General features: G+C 28.0%; 1 non-coding gene across 1 annotated transcript; it reads left to right on the top strand.

Moving 5' to 3' along the window:
* Positions 1-4,432: 4,432 nt before the first annotated feature.
* TRNAK-UUU (transfer RNA lysine (anticodon UUU)) lies at positions 4,433-4,505 on the top strand. Its single transcript has one exon. It is a non-coding gene; the product is annotated as a tRNA-Lys (tRNA).
* Positions 4,506-6,273: the final 1,768 nt, after the last annotated feature.

Raw genomic sequence — 6,273 nt, forward strand, 5'->3', positions numbered from 1 at the left:
TGGATTTGGGTCATAGTTTATTTTAGGCTAAATTAAGCTTATTTTTTGGCTCAATTGAATTTTAGCCAAACAAAATAATATTTAATTGAACCAAAATAATTAATTTGACTCAATTGTCATAATAAAGAGACGTGATATCATAAGAATTGTCCAATTTGTCTTTAAATTTAATTTAGGACACATGCCATTTTTTAGTTAATCTCAAATATAATTATTTTAGTAAATGATGTGGCAATTTGTGATTGGTTCTAAAATTTCTTATTCAAAGATGTCTCTTGATTTTAAATTTAAAATGCTCATTATTTATTAGTAAGGGAAGTTTTTATATATAAGAAGAAAAATAAATGATATTCATGTTACCAAAAATTGTAAAGAGTTGATGATAATTAAACACTTAGTTAACCCACACATATGAAATAAAAAATAAATATATTGGGTGATAATTTTTAGAAAGGGGAGGAATTGTTTATTTATAGTATCTCTTGTTTCATAAGTTAAATTAATTATGTATAGAATAAGAGTGTAAGAAAATGAGGGGATGGGTTGGGCCAATTAGGGGACCCCCACCCGCCAATTGGCTGCCATTTTTCTATAAATACCTAAACATCATCATCTAGCTAGCTTTAAGGCATTACCCTCTAATACTTTATTTATACCACATACCCTACGCTACATTTATTCTATATGGCTACTATATCTTCTCATTCTCCCACCCCCTCTACGATCAATTTTTGGTTTACTTGCTTTTAATGCTTTTGGTATATAAATGGAATTTTTGCCTATTAGGAAGGTGTAATTTATAATAAAAGTTTTAATTCTTTTTTTTTTTTTTCGTTTTATTAAACATAATTGTGTAAACAATTCAGTATCAAATATAATATTACGTTGTGTGGTTGTGTTTAGATAGAGATGTGGTGTGAACATGTCTTTGTCCTTTTTCTTGTCAGTATTTTTAAGTGGTCCATTTATTACAATTGTACAATGTTCTTCTTATATATGATGATCTACGTTGTGATTCTTTTTTATTTTTATCAAATATAATTATAGGATTTAACTTCATTTAAAGTATTTGAATTGATTTTTTAATGTCACTTAATTATTGTTAGTCATTCCAACAAACATCGTTTATTTAATTATATTAATTTAAACAATCAATTTTTTCTTTTTTTATGTTAAAACGTTGTCTAAATTATTATGAAAAACAATTCATTTATGTCACTCCGATACTTACATTTTATTCATTTCTAGATGTTCTAATAAGTAAAATCTGTAAATATTAATTTTACAAAAGATGATGAACCTCAAATGCAAATGCTATAACAAACTAAGATTATATATATGATTCTTTTAATTAAATTATCATGAGCCAATTTTATGATTCCATCCTTTTGACTTTGTTTTGAATTGCAATAGTTTTTAAAATAATTGTTGATGACTTATTTTTGTTTTTGGTAAATTTCAATTTTATCCGTGAGCAAATTAATTAATAAATATTAAATTATTGTGCTTTAAACATAATAAATAAAACAGACCCAATACTATATTTCTTATTATATAATTTATAATTATTAAATAATAATTTTATAACGATAAAATTAAAACTTGAAACTAATTCTTAAAAATTGCATTTGCTTTTAGAATAAATCTAAAAAATTCGCAAAGAACTGTTCTAAAAGTGGGTGAAATAAACATGTGGTTTGAAAGCGATTTAGTAGATTTAATCATAATTTATTTTACTCATGACAAAAAAAAAAAAGAAACGATTAGGATTATGTTATAACTGATTCCACTTATCCTAAAAACTATTTTATTATAATTTATTTTTCTTCATTATTTTGTTGTATATGTTCTCAATTTCACATGTTTTATATTAACGATATACAAAGGTTCATATAACACACAAAGCGCATGACAAGTCTGACCTAAGAATAGAGATATAATTATTAATTAAACTTAATTTTTCTTTTAAATTAACGAAAGAAATGATGTAGCTCAAAGAAGGAAACATAAAAGTAGATACGTACCAAACAAAAAACTAAAAAAGGGCTTCAAGTACCAAAGCGCAATCAATAAACCCTTTAATATTATTCTAATTTGAACTTTAAATAAATAAATAAATAAATAAATAAATTCTGGCACTTCACTTCAGTTGAGTATTTCTTTTTTATATCAAAGATAAATAATAAATTATAAATACATGATATGGAAATTAAATTAGTGCGTTTTGTTTTCTTATAGGGTTATAAGTCAGCAGAATTGGGGCAGTAAAAAAGGCTACAAAATATAGGCTATCAAGTAAAAGATCTCTCAATCACCTGTTACCTATTCACACAACAACAGTAGACATGTAGCTGATTCACCTTTTCCCTTTTTTCATATATCAAATCCCAAAATTTCTAATTCAATTTCACTGTTTTGGTTTTAACAGCTTCTCCTATTATATTAGGAAATTTAGATTCAATTTTCAAAGTTATGTATAATTGGTCCATCGTTAATTAATTTTGTTGTATTAAAATTCTTTTGAAAAATTATTATAAGCTAGCTTAATTACTACTACTTCTGACAATGTGGTTGTTGCAATGAAACAAGAACTCTCGTCCCAGAATCAATTACTATATATTATTTATCTTGTAGCTGTTATGATTATAAATTCTAAAATTTTAGTTTTGGAACATTCATAGCATTAAAAGATTTTCTTTCTTTTTTGATATGGTAAGAGTGGGGCATTGTTCAAAATCAACGCATGCAAAACAAAACAAAAAAGACTAGAAAGGTACAAGAAAGTGAAAATAATAATGTATACACACGACACTAATTGAAAGAAGTTGGTGATGGGGTGGGATCACGAACTTGAAAGAAATGGCGATTCTTGACAACAATGTCATACATATGCATGGGCTTAAATTTGGCGAAGCTTTTAGGGAGGGAAATCAAGTGAGCCGATTCATGAGAGCGGTGAAATTGGAGGAGATCCGGTTCGGCTATATTTGGGTACCGAGTCCACCCGAGTTCGGCCAGCCGTTGCTCGAGTTCGGCATAGGACCGTATGACTTGGTTGGTTGGAAGGTAGACGAGGACTCTGGGGCGAGCCCCCGGGGCGGTGGCAGTGCCTGGATGGGGCGGGTCCTTGCACTCGAAGGACTCCCTGGTTGGGTTGGATATGAGACGAGCCACGCCATTTTTGTCGAACACCCAAACGCCGGACATGGTTCGAGAGAGAGAGACCGGGGAGGTGGGGAAAGAAAGAGAGAAAAGGTTTTAGATTTATAGAGAAATAAAATGGGACCCATGTTATTGGTTAAGGCCGTACCAATGACGATGGTTAATCTCTTGTCCAATCAAAATATTATCTGATGATGACACCATTTTTTATTAATATATTCTGTAATTTTAATAAATAAATGTATTCTTAAAAACTTGAAAGATTACTACACGTTTTCTTCCCAATTCAATTACGTTCATTAGTGACCAGCCTGGTTTATGTATTGTATACACACATATGTAGTGGGGTTGAATTTTTATATAACTAGTTCAATCTATTTATTTTTGCGATATGATGAATGGGAAAGGAACAATCTACAAGTAAGTACTTAGCATACTATACCTAGTTGGTTTTCTAGGCCCAGTTTATGTACTTGGGTTTAAAATTTAAGTCCCCTTTTTTGTGAAAATAAATAACTATGGGTTTTGCTATTTACATTTTTACACCCTTATTAATCACATGTCAGGACAAAACTATTCCTTATTTGCATATTTTTTTTCTTCAATATTTGTCCTTTGAAAATATATCAAATTTTGTGCTTTTTATTAATTGTAGTTGCGTAACCATACATCCATGGGACCATCTAACCAATAGCTATACATCAAATACTACAATTCAACTAACCCTAACTTGCACTACTATATTAACCTTCCACATTAAAACCCCTATGTCTAAATCACTTACTTTAAAATTTATCCCTCTTTCATATCTAAACTTTGATAGATTTCTCAAACTAAGAGTGTTTCATACTACCTAACTCAATTTTGAAATATTAGGTCGGATTTGGGTAGTCGATGCAATTACCTACATGATTTTGTTTGAAGTTCTATAATAGATATTGTGTGTGTTATAAACAAATTTAGGTATTTCAAGTTAATAAAAATATATTAAAAAATAACCCAACAACTCAACCCCAATTTTAAAACATTGGTTGGATCGAACTAGAGACCATATTTAGGTTAAAAATCTTCTAAATAACCCAAATTCATGTAAACTCAAAAAAATGATTTCAAAGTAAAGTTTAGAATCTTAATTATCAAAATATGATTAAACCATTAATTTTCTAGACGGTGGAAAGTTAAAAAATGAATAAATTATAAATTCGAATTGGAGAATGCATAATAAAACAATATTGATAATAGAAAACTGTCCGACTACGTTAGACATGCAGCCGTCTTAGCTCAGCTGGTAGAGCGCATGGCTTTTAACCATGTGGTCGTGGGTTCGATTCCCACAGACGGCGTTTCTAATTTTCTTTTTTGTTTTCTCTTGTACATCCAATTTATATGTTGGGAACTTTTAGAGAGTGAAATTTGGCCCACCACTATTAATGTTGGGCTTCATGAACCCTTTTCTGAGCACCACACTTTGCAAATGATGTATCTTTTTTAGTTCTAAGATTATTATTACATTTTATTTATTGTAGTTTTTTAATAATAGTAATAATAATACTTTTTATTATATACATTTTTGTGTTTATTTTATTTGGAACTTTGATTTCAAAAGACAACATACATTCATTCTTAGGAAGTAATTAAAATAGTAAAGTAAAATATACTATACTAAATGTGAAACAATTAGATAGTCGTTATATCTTTAAAAATAGGACATTTAAAATTAGCCTTTTAAGTGAAATTGACTTGAACACTAAAGAGATAATTTTTGTATCAAGTGAAGATTAAAGGAAAGAGATATAAATAATTACTTTACAAACAACTCAATGATTTTTTTTATATAAAAAAATTGCATTAAAAGTTACACATCCAAACTTTTGTGTTGGTGAATAATGAGTTTCTAAATCTATTTTAAAAATTATGTAATAATTTTTTAACAATCAAGTAGTTGTGTATGGAATTGAAATTTATATATGATAGATCATGTAAAATTCATATTTAATAGATTCACGATTCTTAAGAAATACCATATTAGTCAAATACTTATTAAACGCAACATCTAAAATCAATAGATTTGAAATATTTTTCAAAGTTAAAGAATATGTTTTTTTTTAGTACAATAGTAATGGAAATGGAGATAGGGATCTCTAACATTACCTTTGTTTTCTTCAATTATTTTGTGATTTCTCAACAAAATGGCCAAACCAAAATTTGGTCATGGCATCCAAAGCTATTGTTTTAGCATTACTCATTCTTACTTTTGATCGTATGGGAAGTGGTTAGTGGGTATCCAATGTGCCAAATTTGAAAGTGGTGCAAAAAAGAAATTAAAAGATAAAAGAGGAAGTTGAAAATATGATTATAAAAGGTTCTAACCCCACCCATGTGCACACCTTAGGCAAAGAGCAATTGCAATAACACAAATTTCTTCTTTTATTGGCCCATCTCATTATTTGCATTTCATAAATTAATATCAAATTTTTGTCTTTTTTAGTTCTTGCAAACCACGATTTGCTATCCATTTCCCATTTTCGTCTTTACAATTATTTTCTTTTTTCACCAACCTTTTCATTTCAAATATTTCATACATTTGCATCCTTTTTATAATCTTTTCTTTTTTCCATCTTACAGATTTACCACCAACCCTTTATATTTAGTGAATTCCCAACCTCATTTAAATTAAGATTCTAATTTCATACCGTTACAATTTTTTTAATTCATTTTGAAAATTTAAGGGTATATTTGAAATATTTAAAATTTCTAGAGAGTTTTTTACTGAAATATAAAATTTAAGGATATTTTTTTATAATTTTAGTGTTTAGTTTCAATTTGAAGTATATATTTTAAATTGTTACTATTATTCTATAAATTTGAGTTCAATTTAAATATGATACTAAATTTGAAGGTGTAACATTTTTTCCCTAAACTTCATTCCAATAAATTTTTGCATGTTGAAAATTTTGATTTTTCATCAAATACTCATGTTTAGCCATTGATTTAGGCTGGCTCATTTTATGAAAATTTTCAGATTTATTTTGATTTGTAGATAAAAAAAAAAAAAGTATACTTCAATGCATGAAAAGTTAAAATTCTTGTGAATGAATTGGAGTTTCAGCC

Source organism: Cucumis melo, chromosome 11 (genome assembly GCF_025177605.1).
Source record: "Cucumis melo cultivar AY chromosome 11, USDA_Cmelo_AY_1.0, whole genome shotgun sequence".
Taxonomy (NCBI): Eukaryota; Viridiplantae; Streptophyta; class Magnoliopsida; order Cucurbitales; family Cucurbitaceae; genus Cucumis; species Cucumis melo.